Below are 23,935 nucleotides of genomic sequence, written 5' to 3'. Positions count from 1 at the left end.
GCAGAGGTTATATATATATATATATGTAGTGTGTTCTGTTTAGAACAAAACTTTAAAATGAGGAATATCTAAGTTCTGTAAAAAAGTAATTGTTGCAGGATACAGATTCAGTTCTTCATAGCATTATAGATGAGTACTGATTTAGACATATTTCTCCATAACAGGAACTTTTGAAAGAGACCTACTTGAATAAACATTAAATTCTGAGCAATTTTTGTTATATAAACAATTCCCAAAAAATCATTGGTTTATGAAGTATTTTTTAGTTACTAAATACAACTTGTATAGTAACATAAAATTTTTTTTATTCGACCTCCTCTTTGACCATAAATGATGTTTTTTTTAACTTTTTTTTTAATGAAACATTCGTTTTTTCATTTATCTATCTAATTTAAAGCTGTTGTGGATCGATAAGTATTTCTCAGTCCCAATAGGTTTAATATGCTTTTTTCTTGTGAGGTTACCTACTTAAAACAACTCAATTTATCACATATAAATTAAGAATGTTCCTTGTTTAATCAAGTTTAAGCAAGTTTTGTCATAATTTTATCTAAATATGTAAATCGTTGTATAAAGGCTGCTACAAATTCGCTTCTCACTACAGGGATCTCGGAAACGGTAAGAGGTACGAAGTAGCTTAAATGGGGCAAAGTTGCGTAATCAGGGGACCAACATTATGCCTCTAAAAAATCAAGGCTAACAAGATTAGTTTTCGAAATATTTGAAAAAAATCGAAATTTTGGACATCCGTTTTTGTTTCATTTCAGCCTTGTTTGAGGTGATATTGAAAAAAGAAGAATGCTTTCTCAAGGTCAATACTGTACTGCCCAATACTGTACTGCCTCAGCCCTAACCAGATGCAGACGTTTTGTCTCGAAAAATTGATCTTCAGTGTATTCGTTCCAAATTTATCTAAATTTTTTATTTAGATTTTTTTTGTTTATTGAATTATCCTACACTGTAAGTATCGTTAGACCCTGTGAAATCCATCTAGTTATTCAAACTATTACCACCACGCGCTACGATAGAAATAGAACATTTATTATTATTAACTATTACCATCACTTGGTCATACATAACTCAAAATGTTTTGCATCAAAATTAAATCATTGTTACAATTTTAATTTTATTATGACAAATTAATTCTTAAAAATGCATATGATGAATTTGAACTAAATTTGGTGTACGTTATACAGGGTGTCCCGAAATTTATGCAACAAAATTTGGTCATAGATTCTTAAGATAACTCCGAAAGAGGGGGCCACTTGGCAAAAATAAAAAATACGGGTCCTAAATTTGTTTTAAGAACCTGTGACTAAATTTTGTTGCATGAATTTCGGGACACCCTGTATTGGGTCAAGTTTCCATAAAATACTATGGGAAACTCATTAGACTATTTTATATAAAAAAAATAGTACAATCCTTTGCAAAATAATAATTGATTATATTTTATGAAAAATCATGTTAATTAGAAATGTCTTATACATTTTATCGATATCTGTTTAAATTAAAAATAAAGTAGCATCTTTAGAATCAATAATATTGTTATTTGATTATTATCAGAACTTCAAGAGAATCATTAATATCCAAGTAAAAGTCAACTTATTAAGCTCTCTTCAATTTTATTGAGTAAGATGTTTATTTGATGCTAGACTTTTAGCCGTAAGGAGGAGTATGTGGTTGCAGTTAGATGACGTTCCTGGGCATTTTGGTAGGGTAGTTGAAAACTGGTTAAATGTCAACTAACAGATGGATTGGGAAACAGCACCCCATTAAGAGAGAGCACCAGATCTTACCCCTTTTGACTTCTCCATATGCAGCATATAAATTATATGTATGTACAAAGTCCAAATAAATTCAGAGCAACAATTAATACGTCGCAGAAGAACTGCATATGACTAATTAAAAGAAGACAAGGTCCAGCGCATATAATTAAATATTTTAACACCCTACAGGGCATGTGCATGCTCATTTTGAACACCTATTATGAAATGTACTCAATACTATTAGTAGCAGCGATAATCATTTATTAGTTACTTAATCTGTTATTCTGTTGTTAATTTAATTTTTAGCATTGAATTATTATGTAATTTTGTTATTAACCTTTTAGTTAAATATTCATGTATTTAATCTTTTGTAATTTGCTTTCTACATTTATTTTTTATTTAAATTTTATTTACTGAAACGGTGTTATTGACGTACAAAAATTTACTGACGGTAAAAAATGTTGGAGAAATCTAAAAAACATGTAATAATTGTAATAATTGTAATAATCAAATAATAATATTATTGATTCCAAGGATGCTAGTTTTCTTTTTTATTTAAATTAGTTGAAACTAGCCGAATTATTTCTAACAGGAATTTTAAAAATCCATTAGCGCACAGTATCTGACTAATTTAAATTTGCCGTAAAACAGAGACATATTGGCAAAATGTAAGAGATATTTTTTGTTCCCNTGAAACATTAGTTTTTTCATTTATCTATCTAATTTAAAGCTGTTGTGGATCGATAAGTATCTCTCAGTCTCAATAGGTTTAATATGCTTTTTTCTTGTGAGGTTACCTACCTAAAACAACTCAATTTATCACATAAAAATTAAGAATGTTCCTTATTTAATCAAGTTTAAGCAAGTTTTGTCATAATTTTATCTAAATATGTAAATTGTTGTATAAAGGCTGTTACAAATTCGCTTCTCACTACAGGGATCTCGGAAACGGTAAGAGCTACGAAGTAGCTTAACTGGGGGCAAAGTTGCGTAATCAGGGGACCAACATTATGCTTCTAAAAAATCAAGGCTAACATGATTAGTTAATTAGTAAATATTTGAAAAAAACCGAAATTTTTTAAATCCGTTTTTGTTTAAGTTCAGCCTTGTTTGAGGTGATATTGAAAAAAGAAGAATACTTTCTCAAGGTCAATACTGTATTGCCCAATATTGTACTGCCTCAGCCCTAACCAGATTCAGACGTTTTGTCTCGAAAAATTCATCTTCAGTGTATTCGTTCCAAATTTATCTAAATTTTTTATTTAGATTTTTTTTGTTTATTGAATTATCGTACACTGTAAGTATCGTTAGACCCTGTGAAATCCATCTAGTTATTCAACCTATTACCACCACGCGCTACAATAGAAATAGAACATTTATTATTATTAACTATTACCATCACTTGGTCATACATAACTCAAAATGTTTTGCATCAAAATTAAAACATTGTTACAATTTTAATTTTATTATGACAAATTAATTCTTAAAAATGCATTTGATGAATTTGAACTAAATTTAGAGTACGTTATACAGGGTGTCCCGAAATTCATGCAACAAAATTTGGTCATAGATTCGTAAGACAAATTTAGGGGACCCGTATTTTTTCTTTTTGCCAACTGGCCCCCTCTTTCGCAGTTACAGTCCCCTAAAATCTGCCCCTAAGAAGTCTTTTTTATATCTCAAAACCATGTTGTACGAGAATCACTAAATTTGGTACACAGGGGTTTTATGACATGTGTAATCTCACAGTGCTACGCTTTTTGGTGGGAAACCCCCTTAAGACACTTTTTCGTAGTCCCCCTTGTCTTTGGAACCAGAAAAATTTGGTCGCATATTAGATTTTTTTAAAAATTATTAGTTAGCTAGAAAGCCATTGAATTTAGAAACTTTTTTATCTCTTGATATTTGTTTCGTAAAACGCAATGTTTTTGAGGAAAATAGAGAATCACATTTGATCACATTTTGACATTTTTCTGGAAACGATTGGGTTTTACGAAAAAAGTATAAAGAGACAAAAAGTTTCTAAATTTAATGGCTTTCTAGTGTACTGATAATTTTTAAGAAATTTAAAATTTGCGACCAAATTTTTTTGGCTCCAAAGACATAGGGGGCCCACGAAAAATTGTCTTGAGGGGGTTCCCCGCCAAAAAACGTAGCACCGTCAGATTTCACATGTCATAAAACCCCTGTGTACAAAATTTAGTGATTCTCGTACAACAGGATTCTGAGACATAAAAAAAAAGATTTCTTAGGGGCGGACTTTAGGGGGCTGTAACTACGAAAGAGGGGGCCACTTGGCAAAAATAAAAAAAACGGGTCCCCTAAATTTGTTTTAAGAATCTGTGACCAAATTTTGTTGCATGAATTTCTGGACACCCTGTATTGGGTCAAGTTTCCATAAAGTAGGTACTATGGGAAACTCATTCGACTATTTTATATAAAAAAATAGTACGATGGGTAGGGTAGTTAAAAACTGGTTAAATGTCAACTAACTTACAACTAACAGATGGATTGGGAAACAGTACCCTATTCAGCGAGAGCACCAGATCTTACCCCTCTTGACTTCTCCATATGCAGCATATAAATTATATGTGCAAAGTCCAAATAAATTCAGAGCAACAATTAATACGTCGCATAAGAACTGCATATGGCTAATTAAAAGAAGACAGGGTCCAGCGCATATAATTAAATATTTTAACACCCTACAGGGCATGTGCATGCTCATTTTGAACACCTATTATGAAATGTACTCAATACTGTTAGTAGCAGCGATAATTATTTATTAGTTACTTAATCTGTTGTTAATTTAATTTTTAGCATTGAATTATTTTGTAATTTTGTTATTAACCTTTTAGTTAAATTTTCATGTATTTAATCTTTTGTAATTTGCTTCCTACATTTATTTTTGATTTAAATTTTATTTACTGAAACGGTGTTATTCACGCACAAAAATTTACTGACGGTAAAAAATGTTTGAGAAATCTAAAAAACATGGAAATTAATGATTCTCTTGAATTTCTTGTAATAATCAAATAATAATATTATTGATTCGAAGGATGCTACTTTATTTTTTATTTAAATTAGTTGAAACTAGCCGAATTATTTCTAACAGGAATTTTAAAAATCCATTAGCGCACAGTATCTGACTAATTTAAATTTGCCGTAAAACAGAGACATATTGGCAAAATGTAAGAGATATTTTTTGTTCCCATTGACATGCTTTTTTAGAAAATATGATCAATTATTATTTTGTGCAGAACCGTACTACTTTTTTTTTATAAAATAGTCGAATGAGTTTCCCATATTTTTGATATTACAGCACTTTATGGAAACTTGACCCAATATAAGTTACACCAAATTTAATTCAAATACTTTTATTTCAGAAGATATGTACAGTAAATTATTTTTTTTGGACTTTTAACACCCTATATCTCGAAAACGGTTGAGATTTGATGAGATGTACCATTATTTTTTGTTGTACTATCTGCTCCCTAAGTCTCATAGATTGAAACTGACACTGTATATGTGTATACAGGGTGTTGCGGAAATAAAAGCAAAATAGTGATGGAACATCAAAAAATATTCTTCCTTGGGAAAGAAATTCTTTCAATTTTTTGTCCGTTCATTTTTTATTACACTTTGCCGCCGTACCGGTTGCCGACTGCATGCTTTGCCTTGTGCTAGGTCAGATTTTACAGTCGAGCAATTTCCAGTGCCGTGCAGAGGTGTATTTTTAAATCATTATCGAACTACCCTTTTTGATTTTTCCTGTACATTCAATTTTTTTTATACGTTCTGGATCACCCTATACGGTGATGAGGCCATAATGGCAGTGTTTCCCAGTGTCTTCATCACTGGTTGACTGGTTGACAAATTTATAAACCTATTTCGCAAATTTTTGCTAATGACTGATTAATCTGTTGGTCCAAGTTTCATCAATTTGTAAATGACATTTTAACAGAATATTTGGATAAATTTATTTTTTCTTATTTCAACACAGTACCTCGAAAGCGAAGCCACTATACGACCTATGCTTATATGAACTGTTTTTCTTAGAGAGAGGTTTTATATCGACTGTTAATTTTAATGCAAAATAAATGTTGCTAAAATTTCGGAAATTTATTATCATTTTACGAGTAAAAGAAAACGAGAAGTGGTGAGAGATATAACTTAAAATACTGTAGGAATGTGTGATAAAGAGCAGAAAAATTACTTGTGTTTATACAAAGTTGGAATGATAAACAAACCAAGCAATTAAATAAGCATATAAATAGATAGATTGACGAAAATAAACCTGTACTGAACATGGTAAAGGAAAACTCTTTTAAAAAACCCGACTCGTTGCTGAAGATTTAAATTTGAAGAAGTGTAATATTAGAAAAAATCTGAAAAGAGGAATACAGTGATGAAAAAAATTATAAAAATATAAAAAAGTTGTTATTAACAGCTCCAAAAATATTATGAATTGCCTCTAACTTTTATTGTTTCCTGATTTTACGACAGTCCATTGACAATATACGGGGAGTTCTGCCAGTCCGTCAGGAAACTCCGGGAGGTGATCCTACGGATTAAAATAATAGCAGTATGTAATGAAAATTTCTTTCGAATTATCAATTGTTTGCAAGTTATAGCTTGTCAAAGTTCAATTTTTTGTATTCTTCTATTTAAATAACTTATTTAATTCAACTTCGATTAGTCTCTCATTTGGCACACCCTCTAAGTAGATGAAGCTCTATTGGACCAGTCAGAGAAATGATTCATTATGCATGCTAGAGGTCACTTTACCTAGAACTCACTTGTTTTGTTCATAACTTTTTTCTCTTGTTAGACATCACAGAATGTAAACATTATCAAAACGAGAAACAATAGCAGAAAAAATTATGTACTCTTTGTTCAAGCCGATAAATGTAACCGATTAAATATCAAATTTTTGATAATTCTTTCTGTAATTAATCAAGTTACCATGCTTCAAATAAATATCATTAGTAATTTTGTTGTTACGAATTGTAATAAAAATTGTTTAAAGCAGGTATGTTTGGTTTTCACCATAATAATTTTTTTTCGTTTCTGTAATACCGTTGTAGAAAAATAAGATGAGAATAATAATAATAATATTTTATTTACTAACGAAGCTGGTTTTACAAGAGATGATATTACAGCATGGCAACTTGATTAATTGCAGATAGAATTATCAAAAGTTGATGTTTAATAACACTTTAATAGCGATGCTAAACGGTTACAATTATCGACTTGAATTAAGAGTACATAATTTTTTCTGATATTGTTTCTCTTTTCAATAATGTTTAAATTTCTCTGATGTCTAGCAAGAGAAAAAAGTTATGAACAAAAATTTTCTAGGTAAAATGCCCTTTAGCGACTTCTTTCTAACTGGTCCAATAGAGCTTCATCTACTTAGTGGGTATGCCAAATGAGAGACTAATCAAGCTTGAATTAAATAAGGTATTTGAATAGAAAAAATAAAAAAAATGAACTTTGACAAGCTGTTACTTGCAAACGATAACAATTCGTAAAAAATTTTCGTTACATACTGTTATTATTTTAATCCGTAGGATCACCTCCCGGAGTTTCCTGATGGACTTTCAGAACACCCTGTTTATTCTCAATGTCGTAAATGCGTCTTACAGGTATATAGTTATCAATATTAAATAATGTTTTAACATTATCAAATATGCCGTAAAAAGCGTTATATAAANTTCTCTTGAATTTCTTGTAATAATCAAATAATAATATTATTGATTCGAAGGATGCTACTTTATTTTTTATTTAAATTAGTTGAAACTAGCCGAATTATTTCTAACAGGAATTTTAAAAATCCATTAGCGCACAGTATCTGACTAATTTAAATTTGCCGTAAAACAGACAGATATTGGCAAAATGTAAGAGATATTTTTTGTTCCCATAGACATACTTTTTTAGAAAATATGATCAATTATTATTTTGTGCAGGACCGCACTATTTTTTTTTATAAAATAATCGAATGAGTTTCCCATATTTCCGCCACTGGTTGCGCAAAATATTTGATATTACAGCACTTTATGGAAACTTGACCCAATATGTTATACCAAATTTAATTAAAATACTTATTTTATTTCAGAAGATATGTACAGTAACTTATTTTTTTTGGACTTTTAACACCCTATATGTCGAAAATGGTTGAGATTTGATGAGATGTACCATTATTTTTTGTTGTACTATCTGCTCCCTAAGTCTCATAGATTGAAACTGACACTGTATATGTGTGGTGTTGCGGAAATAAAAGCAAAATAGTGATAGAACATCAAAAAATATTCTTCCTTGGGAAAGACATTCTTTCAATTTTTTGTCCGTTCATTTTTTATTACACTTTGCCGCCGTACCGGTTGCCGACTGCATGCTTTGCCTTGTGCTAGGTCAGGTTTTACAGTCGAGCAGTTTCCAGTGCCGTGCAGAGGTGTATTTTTAAATCATTATCGAACTACCCTTTTTGATTTTTCCTGTACATTCAATTTTTTTTATACGTTCTGGATCACCCTATACGGTGATGAGGCCATAATGGCAGTGTTTCCCAGTGTCTTCATCACTGGTTGACTGGTTGACAAATTTATAAACCTATTTCGCAAATTTTTGCTAATGACTGATTAAACTGTTGGTCCAAGTTTCATCAATTTGTAAATGACATTTTAACAGAATATTTGGATAAATTTATTTTTTCCTATTTCAACACAGTACCTCGAAAGCGAAGCCACTATACGACCTATGCTTATATGAACTGTTTTTCTTAGAGAGAGGTTTTATATCGACTGTTAATTTTAATGCAAAATAAATGTTGCTAAAATTTCGGAAATTTATTATCATTTTAAGAGTAAAAGAAAACGAGAAGTGGTGAGAGATATAACTTAAAATACTGTAGGAATGTGTGATAAAGAGCAGAAAAATTACTTGTGTTTATACAAAGTTGGAATGATAAACAAACCAAGCAATTAAATAAGCATATAAATAGATAGATTGACGAAAATAAACCTGTACTGAACATGGTAAAGGAAAACTCTTTAAAAAAACCCGACTCGTTGCTGAAGATTTAAATTTGAAGAAGTGTAATATTAGAAAAAATCTAAAAGAGGAATACAGTGATGCAAAAAATTATAAAAATATAAAAAAGTTGTTATTAACAGCCCCAAAAATATTATGAATTGCCTCTAACTTTTATTGTTTCCTGATTTTACGACAGTCCATTGACAATATACGGGGAGTTCTGCCAGTCCGTCAGGAAACTCCGGGAGGTGATCCTACGGATTAAAATAATAGCAGTATGTAATGAAAATTTCTTTCGAATTATCAATTGTTTGCAAGTTATAGCTTGTCAAAGTTCAATTTTTTGTATTCTTTTATTTAAATAACTTATTTAATTCAACTTCGATTAGTCTCTCATTTGGCACACCCTCTAAGTAGATGAAGCTCTATTGGACCAGTCAGAGAAATGTTTCATTATGCGTGCTAGAGGTCACTTTACCTAGAACTCACTTGTTTTGTTCATAACTTTTTTCTCTTGTTAGACATCACAGAATGTAAACATTATCAAAACGAGAAACAATAGCAGAAAAAATTATGTACTCTTTGTTCAAGCCGATAAATGTAACCGATTAAATATCAAATTTTTGATAATTCTTTCTGTAATTAATCAAGTTACCATGCTTCAAATAAATATCATTAGTAATTTTGTTGTTACGAATTGTAATAAAAATTGTTTAAAGCAGGTATGTTTGGTTTTCACCATAATAATTTTTTTTCGTTTCTGTAATACCGTTGTAGAAAAATAAGATGAGAATAATAATAATAATATTTTATTTACTAACGAAGCTGGTTTTACAAGAGATGATATTACAGCATGGCAACTTGATTAATTGTAGATAGAAATATCAAAAAGTTAATGTTTAATAACACTTTAATAGCGATGCTAAACGGTTACAATTATCGACTTGATTTAAGAGTACATAATTTTTTCTGATATTATTTCTCTTTTCAATAATGTTTAAATTTCTGTGATGTCTAGCAAGAGAAAAAAGTTATGAACAAAAATTTTCTAGGTAAAGTGCCCTTTAGCGACTCATAATGAAACTTTTTTCTAACTGGTCCAATAGAGCTTCATCTACTTAGTGGGTGTGCCAAATGAGAGATTAATCAAGCTTGAATTAAATAAGGTATTTAAATAGAAAAAATAAAAAAATGAACTTTGACAAGCTGTAACTTGCAAACAATTGACAATTCGTAAAAAATTTTCGTTACATACTGTTATTATTTTAATCCGTAGGATCACCTCCCGGAGTTTCCTGATGGACTTTCAGAACACCCTGTATATTCTCAATGTCGTAAATGCGTCTTACAGGTATATAGTTATCAATATTAAATAATGTTTTAACATTATCAAATATGCCGTGAAAAGCGTTATATAAACATATAAATATCAAAAGTTCATTATGACTAATTTATATCCGTGAATTTTTTCATTTCACATTAAATATATGTAGATACTCAACTAAGAACAGCAACAAGAAATGTGAATCAAGCCATGAAATTTTCTTTTCGTTTGTTTTAATTTACTGTTACAATAATGGTAACATATTTAAATAAGGAAACAATTATAAACGTTTAACACTGAATGATAAAAGATTAATTATTATTAACAAAACACAAGTTCATTTTACACTTAGTTGACCCCATAGTTCTAATCGTCGACCTGGTAGCGGTTTTGTTAGGATCTATTTACTGGAAAAATGATATTTTATGTCGGCATTTTTTAATCTTTTGTGACAAACGGGATTATTTGCTATTCTTATACCTACAATGAATATTATCCCTATAAATAGTTACCGGTTGGAAAATATTTATATAAATGCATTTTAAAACAGATTTAAGCCAACGGCCTTTTTGCCGCCTTTAAATAATGCCATATATTTAGCTTTGTTGAAGAAACTGCAACTGAATTTTGACATCCAGCATATTATGCATTGTTCAAATAATTCAAATAACTATCCTGCTGTATTTTCTTTTCCTATGAAATCCATTACTTCCCCAATCAAAGTTTACATATCCCATAATATAATAAAGTCGTTATAATTAACAGCATAATTATTATCAGAATTTAATGGCGAGTAGTCCAATTTTACTGTTAAAGGAACATATGCCTAGTATAAAATCTTTTACTTTTATCCACCAGCGAGCAACGTAGGGATGTTATTCTTTTTTTAGTGCCGTTGCATAAATAATGAGTATAGTTTCATTCATAGTTATCAGTTGTAACTCAGTCGGTAGGTCAGATTTAAAAATATGCAGGATGGTGTTTTATTAATTCTAAACGATTTTGTCTACATTTCGCTGTCTACTCAAATGGTTGTCCTTTAAGTAGGAACGTAGATATCGGTGTGGCCGAAATTTGTTATACACCAACGAAAATCCAATCCTAAAAATGTAAATTTAAAGCTGGCCTTTGATTTTACTACTAATTGTAAATGTAGACGGCATTCAACAATTAGTTCTGATGAGCAGAGAACTTCGTTTATATACATAAAAGCAGCTATATCTTTTAGTGGTCCAATCAGTTGTACGCTGGTCACATGAAGGCGAATTAATAAGCCCAAACGGGACCTGATTGTATTCATATAATACTGTTTTCATATAAAGACTACAAAAGTATACGACTTTTGCAAGGCTATCAATCTGATCTTAAATATTCAAGAGGGGATAATGGTTACGTTCCACCTATTTGTTTACTTCTCGAAATATACCCGCATGAATGTAAATACATGCGGGTATCACCATTCCGTTTTTTTCACTTTTCCCGAATGATGCTCTCTCGCAGAATATCGCTTTGCAAATTTTCGGTGTAAGTTAGGTGATGTGGACGACATACCACTGACTGCGAGTCACGTAATGATGATATTAACTCGCCATCGATGGCACACTGATGTCATTTTATGGTATATTTAAGATAATAGCAGTCCATATACAATATCAGCTCCATTTGCAACTATTTCCACTTTAAGGCCGAATTGTTTTAAGACGTCTTACTCGATATCGACATCGATATCACCTCCGTATTGATCCGTTCGAGACAACAATAGAATCAACATTTGTTAACAGTGTCTTTAAGGACATAAACACGACTGCAATACAGCGACCTGTAGTGTTATATTATGTGAGTGTTTGGTTTGATTTTCAAGTTTAGGCTTCCTGCTACTTTCTCGTGGATTATAGGAATATCCGAAGCGGTTTCAATCAAGTAGAAAGTTGAAAGAACTCCTTNAAATATACCCGCATGAATGTAAATACATGCGGGTATCACCATTCCGTTTTTTTCACTTTTCCCGAATGATGCTCTCTCGCAGAATATCGCTTTGCAAATTTTCGGTGTAAGTTAGGTGATGTGGACGACATACCACTGACTGCGAGTCACGTAATGATGATATTAACTCGCCATCGATGGCACACTGATGTCATTTTATGGTATATTTAAGATAATAGCAGTCCATATACAATATCAGCTCCATTTGCAACTATTTCCACTTTAAGGCCGAATTGTTTTAAGACGTCTTACTCGATATCGACATCGATATCACCTCCGTATTGATCCGTTCGAGACAACAATAGAATCAACATTTGTTAACAGTGTCTTTAAGGACATAAACACGACTGCAATACAGCGACCTGTAGTGTTACATTATGTGAGTGTTTGGTTTGATTTTCAAGTTTAGGCTTCCTGCTACTTTCTCGTGGATTATAGGAATATCCGAAGCGGTTTCAATCAAGTAGAAAGTTGAAAGAACTCCTTGGTTCTTGGCTATTGTGGCTAATGGTACCATTCACGCAAAATAAGTCTTACGGGTTACCATAAAGCGTTTGAAGCTACTACCCTATTTGCGACAATAAACTTCGCTATGCCATGGTTTTTTATAGTGTGCTTACTTTTTTCTGTAGGAACACATTGTTGTAGACCTGCGGGATCATCACATATTTCTACAACTTATGTCCATGTACCGTATAATGGAGGTAAGCTTGGTGATACCGTATTCCAGTAAAGATGAGACACCTTGTAATATCCGGAGTGTCTTATTCGGGGAAAGCGACTTCAAAGCCTGGGCGAAATGTATCCCAATTACTTCTTCAGTTCTATTCTATCTTCATTGTTATAGAAGCGTGTGATCCGATACAATGCGTCGTCGGCTTTCATCCATTATGTACCTAATCAGAAATGTTAACTTCATGCTGAATGCGTATTACGTCATCCATCCATTCTGTTATAGCGAATGTGCGTCAAACTGGTCGTATCCAGCGTAAGCTTATAAGCTTAAGACAAACTAATCGCAGACTGGATTGAAGTATGTTGAGCGGTCATTATGGATAACACTTGCATAATTTGCTTTTGAAATTCTGTGTTACTTTTCTGTTGTACTTTCCACATTCATAACATTTGAACAATTACAGAGTCCTGAATTATTTCACTAATTTCTCTTTCATGTTCAGCATCGCCGCCCTGTTCATATTCTTCACAGTCAAAGTCAGTTTCGTTTATAGGTCTTTTGTACAATATTTTAAATACACAACGGAGATATACCATTTATGATGTTAGCTTTGTGTGAAAGATTTCAGGTGATAATATTCACCTATCAACTAAATAACTAATATTACTTAGTTTCCCTATCACCACTCTGAGCTATACGGACGATACACACCATATTTTTATTTTAATAGTTTATAATAACAACCTGTAATCATCTAAATAATTTATGTGATCTAGATTGACCTCGATCGGCAAGCTAATATCGTTATCTGTCATTTTTTGACATCTTTTATTTGTACTTCCTTCCTGGATTTAAGGAATCGTTCCTGGATCGTTTGTTTCTACGAGATTCCGGGCCTACAGGGTTGGCGTGGGTAAAGAGCGATAGTCCCGCTCGACCCCACCCCATCCGAGGTCATTCCTGATAAAGATATACGGTAAACGTTCTCAGACCGACTAGCTGTATTTAATGATATTGCTCGTGTAGTTCAATACTAACCGGGGCATATAACCCGTAGAGTCGTGGTTTCTGGCAATATCATCATTTAAAACTTTGCTTTCGTCATCATGCCTTCATAGTACCTGCAATACACTTACTTTCTGCCATTTTTAGCTTCAGTTATATCTTTTATTTATAACAAATTTGTAATAAAATTGGAAAAAGAAACAAACGTAGCGAATGTTTCAATGATAAGTAAACTCTTTACAGAGTTGCGGATGAAATATTCGTCATATTGGTGTCTAGATATGAAGGGAATTCCCTGTATAATCCATTTTCGGGAAAAAAATATATAAAAATGTACCCTCATGTTTTAATGTACTGTATCCTGTAAATATCGGGATTTAGTGCCAGCCCTATGACGTAGTAATTTCTTGATTTCTATAAAAATATTTTCCTGGTTATAGTGGTAAAATAATTAAAGATTTATGTACTTATCTAATAAGGAATTTGTTAAATATATCGTTATAATTAAATTTAATTATAAGAATATGTTCCTATGCCTTCGTGGCATACTTCAACAAGATGTTGTAAAATTTAAACTCGGCAAATAACGTCGAGCACAAATAAAACTGAGATATACCAACGTTGCGCAAAATAATTGTTTTTATGGAAATTTATATGTGACAGATATATCAACAATGTTTAATATCCCTTTGTTCCTGTCAATGTTTACCTTTTACAAATATATCTGAGATTTTATAACATTACAGCATGTGATATTATTGGTAGCGTAGTTTTAATGACCTGAGGACAAAATGAAGCATTGACGTACATGTCTACTTTACACAGGCAGCTAAAGTAATTGTGGCAATAAAGATTATATAAATTAATAAATCACATACAGGATGAGAATTATTTATCCGAATATCTTCCACTTTAACTAGACGCATACTGTGACAACCACACATGTATCAATTTAGCACTTCTAGTTTGTTTATCGGACTTGTACAAACAAGAGCACGTTTTTTCATTCCTGGTGATATTGAGCAAACTTTTGGTTTTAATTAAGCTTATTAGCATGTATTAATGTTCTTATCAAATATCACAATGTTTGTTACTGGTTTACTCGCAAGTAGATAGGGAGATTGATTTCTGCTATTTGTTTATTGTGAAATCCAATATATGAATACTAGAAATAATTGTACACCTGTAGTGTTTTACGACTGTGCAAAATATGGTACTTTTTATAGTTAAACAGAAAGTATAGTAATGTAAAATCGATAAGATTAATATAAACACAGTAACTACACATAAAAAGTATGTGAAGCCAACTTTACTTACTAGCAAATAGTTGGACACTTGGTTTATAATAACTAATAATAATACGCATTTCATACAAAAATATTTTATTTTTATTTGATATGCGACTGAAGCTTGTTCTTTAAAAATTGAGCCTGATAACTAGACATAGGAAACTGTAGTGACTATCAAATATATAAACAGTAGTAATCTATATTATACTAGTAAGCGACAATACGCGTTGTAATAAGCTAAATGGTCATACAGAATGCTACTGACTGCCAAAAAAACACGTTCCATACATTCGACCAAGCAAAGCGTCAAACTCACTCACACACGCACAAACGACAATGAAATGCATGGTCAACATGTCGCTAGACACGTGTCGAATAAATTGATCGAAGCGAAACTTCACATCAGAGCCAGACATGTACTATTTTACAATGACGCGGACAATGGGATTACTGAAATCGTAAAAATAGCACCTATTAAAAACATTGACTATTTTAGGCATGCGCTTGTGAGTAAGAAATTATTATTTTGTTAAATTTTGCTTATATCTATTACATATTATACTATATCTTATGGTAAATTCCCCAACAAAGAAAATCAAATAATTGCCAAAGTAATCTTAACTAATGACAATGTGAGAAACAAGTACTCTGCAGCCTACTTGCCCCATCCAGACAGCTAAGCTCATGACCAGACATAGACCGCCATTGGTGAGCAGATAGATTTAGCTATTTGGAAGTATAACTACTGACATGTCTTGAGCGTGGGTGAGATATAATCTACAAAATAGTAGTATAGTAACAGTACTTTGTAGGTCACGTACAGTAAAATATGTCTGTAGATAGATATTCAAATAGCTAAATTTGTTAATGACTGATCTTAATTGTTTCCTGTAGGTGTAATTCGATGCTGAACGGGGTATGTAGTCCGTAGAGTAGTTGTTTCTTACAATCATTGATTCATTAATAAAAATATTATTTGGTCTAGTGCCATAACGGTTATGTTTTCAAAATTCCTACAGATTAGTAGATCTTTCTTTGTTAGTGATAATAAAATAATGCAAAGATTTTTGGATAGTTGATTAAATAGCGGTAATTTTGAACTAGATGAGAGTAAAATGTCAAGAAACGTCACCAAATGAAGACTATTTTATTTGCTCCCACTATAGTAAATATATACTATTAATACATTGTTTTTAAGGAGGTAAGTGGATTTTACAGTAGAAGTGGAAGTTGCTATGGACAACGGGAGGTAAGTGAGGTAACTTACCTCTCTAAGGAAAAAAGTAATTTCGAGTTATAAATGCATATTTTTTATGAACAAATAAATAGAAATATTTGATGAACATTACATTTTATTAATTATTTTAAATTAATATTTATAGTAATTGTACAGTTATTACATTTAGTAACATTTATAAAATCTGGATAATTATTCCCCTGGCGTTTACTAATTGTCACATTTTTCTCAAAATGATTTGCCGCTTCATTTCAGTCACCGGAGGCTCAATATTATCTGACTGATCCATTAAAACAGCATGATGCGACGTACTACTAGAACCTGGAGTTGAAGTGTCATTGTAAAGAATCCTGTTGTCTAATTTTTCATTTTTGTTAACTAAACTGTCAGCAACATAATTTTCTGCAATTGTGGCTGATTTCCACTCACCATGTCTCTTGATTGTTAATACATCAACTCCTGCATTAGCCAGTAACGTTGCCGATGTTCTTCGGAATGCATGGCTTGTATATGTTTCAGGATGTTCTAGTTTCAAAAACTGTGCAATCTTATTAGGAGTTATAGAAAGGGTATTCTTGCCGACTGATTAGTTGCAACATCTACCTGCTTGATAGCGCATAAAAAAGCGTGAAATTTCAATTCTAATTTCCAATCTAATCTTTATATATTTCTTTAGAATTTCTAGGTGAGAAACAGAACCCAGACGGGAAGTAATTGTAAACATACGTGACATACCATTTTTGGAATTTGGAATTGTAACTAGAACAATGTCATCAAAATTTTTTAAATAGACGTTCGAAGTAAGTTTGCATAACTCATCAGAACGGCATGCTCCAGTAATGCCTGAGACCGTCACTACCTTCATTAGCAAATATGTGTTATCCGATGCCTGAACGAGAAAATCGTGGACTTGTTCTCTTGTAAAAACGTTTGATTTTTATGTGTATAGCCACCATTCTTACGTTTCAAAAATGCTCTCAATTTGGGGTATTTTGGTAAAATAAAAAATGTAATGTTTCTTCTTTCACTTGTTGTAGTTATTTATTTATTTATTCTTTAAACAGTATCCTTTACTTGCAAACTTCTAAAAAAGGAATATTTAAATGTGCTCTATATATTTTTTAATAAAATATCTTCCACAATATTTACCTTTTCTTCAAAAATACCATATACTTGATCTTCAACCTAAAATAAAAAAATGAACTTCAAAATGGAAGTTGCAAGAAATAGAAGAAAATCCTTGGAGTCGAAAACATGGATCCACTAATTTTCCAATTACTATTACATTTGATTTTCTGTACCGATACTTCGAATGCATGATCTTTGCAACGCAAAAACACTAATTTGGCTGGTGCAATAAATAAAAAAAGAGCTTTTTTAATTGAGATTACAGCCAACTTACGCATATTAACATCTATAATGCATTAGACACATTTCAGGCGTTGAGTAAGCGCAAAGCTAAGTTGTGAAATTTTACGTATCGGATCATTTCTAAATACTTCGATATTTTCATGCAATGGTTTTCATTACAAAATTTTATAATTTTTATTAATTATATATGAATGTAAACGTACGAGTTTGTGAAAAAGTGAAATAAACAGAACGGTGTGCAAAGTCAATAACATTTTAAAAACAACTTTATGAGGTTTATTTACCTTTAATAAATATTTGTAACTTTTATTTGGTTTACATTCTTGGCAGTCTTGGCACTGTTCCAATTGACATTGATATAAATTCATCTATATTTTATAAAATAATGTTAATCCCTTATAACACTTTAATTCCAATGAAATATTATTTACTCTAAATTAATTTGATTGACTGACTAATTTTTCATTTGGCTGAATGTTTTCGAGGAAAATCCATTTTTTAGTTCTGAATGTTGACAATATTGACAGGAGGAAATGTAATTTTTTGTTTCAATACAATTTTTTTTAAGTCTCAACCTGTTTTGGCTTACCAAGGCAGTCATCGGAAAAAAAGTTAAATAAATGATACTCACCAAGTTTAACTATTTCATAATTAATTTTGTTAATTATAAAATATTTCATTTATTGATTCACACTAAAATTACATTTTTTACTAAATTAATTATGGAATAGTTAATTAAACTCAGTGAGTTGAAATTATTTTGTTTTTTTAAATTTGATTTTTCCTGATAATGAACTGTAATGATAATGAATCGTCACATGATCCATGGAGCGCCCCAACATATTTATATCCTTCATGAAAAATGCATTATTTAAAGCGAGGATTGATTTACTTTTTAAATCTCAATTGACTAGATTCGGAATATATACTTTAATACCGTATTTATCTATGCTGAGACAGTCATATTCAAAACTATAATAGAAATATACATTAGTTTTGCAATTTTAAGTTTGTGAATTTGAAAACATATTTGAAAGCATGATTAAACAGAAACCTAAAATTACAACTAAAAACTTTTTGATATTTAATAAAAAAATTTTTCATAAATTATAAATGTAAGACTACAATCATTGTTTAATAATGGCATTATTTAAATTCTGTATGGATTAATCAGTTTTAAACATAGACCACCTAGACTGGCTTATAGAGCGACTTTGGTGAAAACACTTCGGAGCCTGATTTGGAGCCCAGCGCTCAGTCGTATCCTAGCATTTGACGTGTACGCATCGCTGTGATTTCGATAATTAGACGTTTTATCATGGGCAAGTCTATTGTAAAACATTGTATAAATAGAAGTGATCGAGTTATTGAAGAGAGGCGAAAAGATTCCTTCATTAGGTAAGTAAAAAAGGAATATATAAAAGGTAAATATGTACGCCATTTTTCTGTTGACGTCACAAGTTTCTAGGGTTAGCTTTATAATTTTGTTCGCCCACATAGTGTAGTGATTAACGTGATATTGTTATTATAAAATAATGAATGAATTACTGTAAAATATTTTTAGTAATTATTTACTTTATGTGAATCTCAAATTTTTATGAAATTTTACCAATTCCCGTCATTTCGAGATAGCTGAAAATTAATTAAATATTTTTTTCAATTGAAAAAATCGCGAATAAAACTAATTTCAGATTCATGTTCAGCACTCTGGAAAAGGAGAGTTGGCAAAATGTGATTAGAAAAATCAGAGTTTTATGACAAAAAAAATATATATTAAGTACCTACGCTTCGATTTTTCAATCCTAATTTTTAAATTTTTACAGATTTCCAAGGAATGTTGACATAAAACGAAGATGAGTGAAGGCTATTAAAAAACAGGACTGGACACTAGCAAGTACATTACAGTATATATTGGCGGTTTCGTAATAGTAACAAGTTCTCTAATAAAGCCAATAAAATGTGAAGACTGTGTAAATAGTTTAATGTCAAATACACAGTATTCGTACAGTCAATTTTTATTCAAGATCGTGGTTGTTTGACGTATCCATCTCGAGATGTCGTAGTAATATGCCAAGAAACAGAAAAATTAATAACATTTTTTAATAATGATGAAAGCAGAACACTTAGGCTACAGAAAAATAAAATTGTTTATCATGTATTAAAAAACTTTCTGAATGTGAACATATTTGAAAATTTGCATGAACTTCAATTTGATAATTTGAGATTTAATTTTTAAGATGCGCGCGATCAGATTGCTTTCCACACTCCACTTCCCCGGATTTTGCATTCACTAGTACCCGTGCATTGGAATTAGATACGGCCAGTCTAGGTGGTCTGTGGTTTTAAATCATTTTAGTATAGTTGTTACGATATCAATTGGAACCTGTGAATCTTAAAGCACAGGACTGTCTGCACTTCTCTTGAAATTTCTTCATATGATTTAGCCATGATGTGTCTCCTAATTTATATTCGAACAGCCATTGGGCGAGTCCGGTATTGGTAGCCAGTCCACCTGATGTAGAATGGACTGCGGCGCGCTGGTCGTCAAAGCAAACCTGTATTGGTCCACTAGGTCGTAAATCATTTTTTGCATGGTATTCTATAATTATACTCCGTGGTCGAAATTATAGAGAGTGACTCATCGCTAGCTTTTGGACTAGTAAGGGGGATGAAGCGTGCCGGGAACGAAAATCAATTGGCGTGTCTGCGTAAAAGGCAACAAAAATAGAAAACATTGAAAAAAAGATAATAAAACATAACATCTAATATTTTTTTACGGTTTGCTATAACCGGCACTTTGATCCATTTTAATTATTACAGCATTTTAAAACGCCCCAGTTGTGTTTTTTAATTTATAAATTTATTATAGCCATTGAATTAGACCCCTCGTCTACGCTTATGCTATGACGTTTCTCAGGACGGATAAATCAAGTCCGTTTACTCTCACTAAAAAAGCATTTCCCTATTCCCTAACAAGTGCAAAAGACAGAAAGACAGAGATAGAACATAGATCGACGTTCAGTGTAATTCAGTCTATAGACGATTATAGATTCTATCGATGTGTGTAGCGAGCGGCACAAAGATAAATAATATTGAACCGTATAAAAATCATTTTATATTATATACTCATTATGGTAATAGTGTTTTTATATTATGTCTGAGCCACTCTCTATAATTTCGACCGCGGAGTATAGTTTGGTGTCAAACGCGGTTCACTTGGCTTTGTCAGTGCCGTAGAAAGCAGTGCTTTCTACGGCACTGACTCTATATTGTTTGTATAATACGTATTATTAATTTAGTTAATATTATTATTTGTTCATATCGTAACCAGTAAAGGGTAATAGTTATTAAAATAAATATATGTAATTATCTAGTAATTTAGCATGACTTTCTGAAGACCCTTTGAAACGGAAGATAACGAAATAACCCGGGAAAATCCCCAAATAGTCGACCGGATTTTGTCCAAAGCATCGAAACAAACTCAGAGTTTAAAAACAAAGATTTACACGTACCAAGTCAACGTATTATTTTAAATATATATGAATTATTATGTTTGAAAAGAGAAAATAGTGAACAATGTGATAAAGAAATTAGGAAACGGATTAGCGAAGATATCAAAAACGACAATTTATCGCGTAATTAAAGAAGGAGACGTTATTAATCACGGCACAAAGAAGAAACGGAAAAATACAAAATTAAAGAATATTGACGATTTTACCCGATACGGCGCACAATTTATATGTATAAAGAAAATAAAGTTCCTACTTTAAACATGATTCGAGATAAATTAAGTTATTATCCTGATTATAATTATAAATCTTTAGATACTTTACGACATGTTTTATTACAATGCGGTTTTAAACATAAAAAACTTGACAATCGTATGGTAATTATGGAATCACGACGTGTAGTTGCACTTCGGGAAGATTATTTACAAAAAATTCGAGAATATTGTCAACTAAATAAGAATATAGCTCGGAATATAGTATATCTAAACGAGACAGGACAACATTTTTCTGGACGCCTATGGATTCCGTAGAGTTTATGAGTTAAATGTTTTTATGCGGTTACAACTGATATCGTAACGACTATACAAGTTAATTATTTCAATTTTCTAATCACTTAATTTTATGTTCATGCAACTACTTTTTCTAGGATTGAGAAAAAATAAATAGTTTTTTATTTCCATAAATATTACTTATGTAAACATTTATGTATTGCATACCAAGTCTCGAGCAAATTTTAAATTTTCGCTCAACTTTCCAATGGGTGCCGACTTCAGAGACTTTACGTAATACTAATCCCAGCTAAAGTAGAAACCCATGTCCCAGGGGACCCAAACTATCCTCCACGAGAAGTAAAACGTGCGGAAAATAATATTTTCGACTATGTTTCCGCCTTTTTTTACGAAGCTCCCACTCACCTGCAAACATCAGAACCGCAGTAGACAACATAGCCCGAGGCCGATGCTGTCGGCAGAGCAGCCGAAGACGACGCGCGTTGTAGATAGAAAATTCACCTCAGTTTCGATTTTCGGAAACTGAAAAGTTTTTCGAATATTATATATTCGAACTAAGAAACTGCAAGAATAAACTAAAACACTACGTTAGTCGATTATCAGCTTCAGTCGGTGACAATTCAAAAAGGGGTAAAATTCGAAGAGGCCAATTGTCCAAATCTAAGGTGGACTTCGCTACGGGACTTCTGCGGGAACATCAAAGACTGTGATCGAACGTCGACACTGATACCTTACTGTTTAATAGCCATGAGCGAAACTTGGCTAATATGTGTAGTACTACGTTCTAAGTTATTGATATTTTGTGTCATATAAAGCCTTTGCAGATCAGTAATGAAATATCCATTTGTTATATGTTCATATTTTAATAATAAATCCATTTCTAATAATTCAAAACATTGTTAAGTACATTGCTCCCGGCCTAGACCTAAATAATAATTTATTTTGAATCAATCAAACTGAACTTAAAATATGAGTAGAAAAAATAATATCTTCAACTAGAAATGAAATACTTTCTTCATTATTTAACTCGGTTTATCAACAATTTGTTCACTCACGAAAAAGAAGGGATTTCCATCTCTTACTCCAAAAAATTCGCACTCGTAAAAAAATTGTTACTTTGTACATTTGTCGCATAAATAACAATTTTTATGCATGTTCTTAATCATATTATTTTTTTAGTAAATTACCTAGGCAAGTAATACTGATATTGATTTAAAACGTGAAAACCGGAAAATCAAAAATATGAATGTTTCCTTGCAAAATACTAAGAAAGTCAGTGTTCCCGTAATCGGAAATCCAAATTAAGTTGGCAATGCTTTCTTTATAAGTCCATTACATTCGGTTTCTTTTAAAGCGCCCTGTTCTCACTTGTCTTGAACAAACAAATTCAAGTAAATTTAGATACATGTAACTGATTTCATCGGTCTTAATGAAGCGAAATGGCCTACATATTTTTATAGATGTTTTTCAAAGAAGAGTTCGATGTTCAGATCCTTCCGTTCGTTATACTAATCTGTTAAAAAATGTATGTCATTTTTACACACAAGACCGACGTCAGTAGAGGCGGTCCCCTTTAAGGTTGCTACTAACGAAGCTTGCGAAATTAAAATTAAAAAGGCGAGGAAGTTTTTAAATCTGTAGCCAACAATTTGTAAATTTGGATTATAACGACTTTTGTATGTGTGTACACTTCATTGGTATTCGATAATAGATTAATATTTCACATCTAAAGTTTAAGGAAAGTTAATCTCACATTATAATATTTTAATTACCATTTTGACAAATTTAAAAAGGAAGCAATAATTTTGTTGGGTTTGAATTTTAATAAGCGTTGGCAACTGAAGCAAATATTTGACACTTAAACTTACTAATGAAGTCTTAACATAATTGCAATATGCTAATCGATTTCCATAGAACATTTGAATAATTCATAGCTAATGCCAAAAATTATTACTCTTAACTTTTAAATGGATGAAAGTAGCGGATATTTTCTGAACAAAATTGCATAATAAATAATCTAGAAGTGAAAGCCGGCATTTTTCCTTTGATGTCGTGTAAAATTTCGGTGACTGGGTCATTATTTTGAACGTATGTAGAAGAGCCAAATTTGAAAATTAAGAATTAGTTTTGTATTTGATATAATTTTTTTAATTTTTTAAATTTGTTGTATTTACTAAGTAATTACATATTTTAAAAACTTAATTTTCTGAAAATGAATGTCACAGCTACATCAA

At 31.4% G+C, this 23,935-nt stretch overlaps 1 protein-coding gene across 1 annotated transcript in view; it reads left to right on the top strand.

The window, feature by feature from the left end:
- LOC108908510 overlaps nucleotides 1-23,935 on the top strand; it is an 86,846-nt gene that overhangs the window by 1,767 nt on the left and 61,144 nt on the right. The window lies entirely within an intron of this gene.

Source organism: Anoplophora glabripennis, unplaced genomic scaffold (assembly GCF_000390285.2).
Source record: "Anoplophora glabripennis isolate ALB-LARVAE unplaced genomic scaffold, Agla_2.0 scaffold233, whole genome shotgun sequence".
Taxonomy (NCBI): Eukaryota; Metazoa; Arthropoda; class Insecta; order Coleoptera; family Cerambycidae; genus Anoplophora; species Anoplophora glabripennis.
This window is presented reverse-complemented; position numbering and strand designations above follow the sequence as displayed.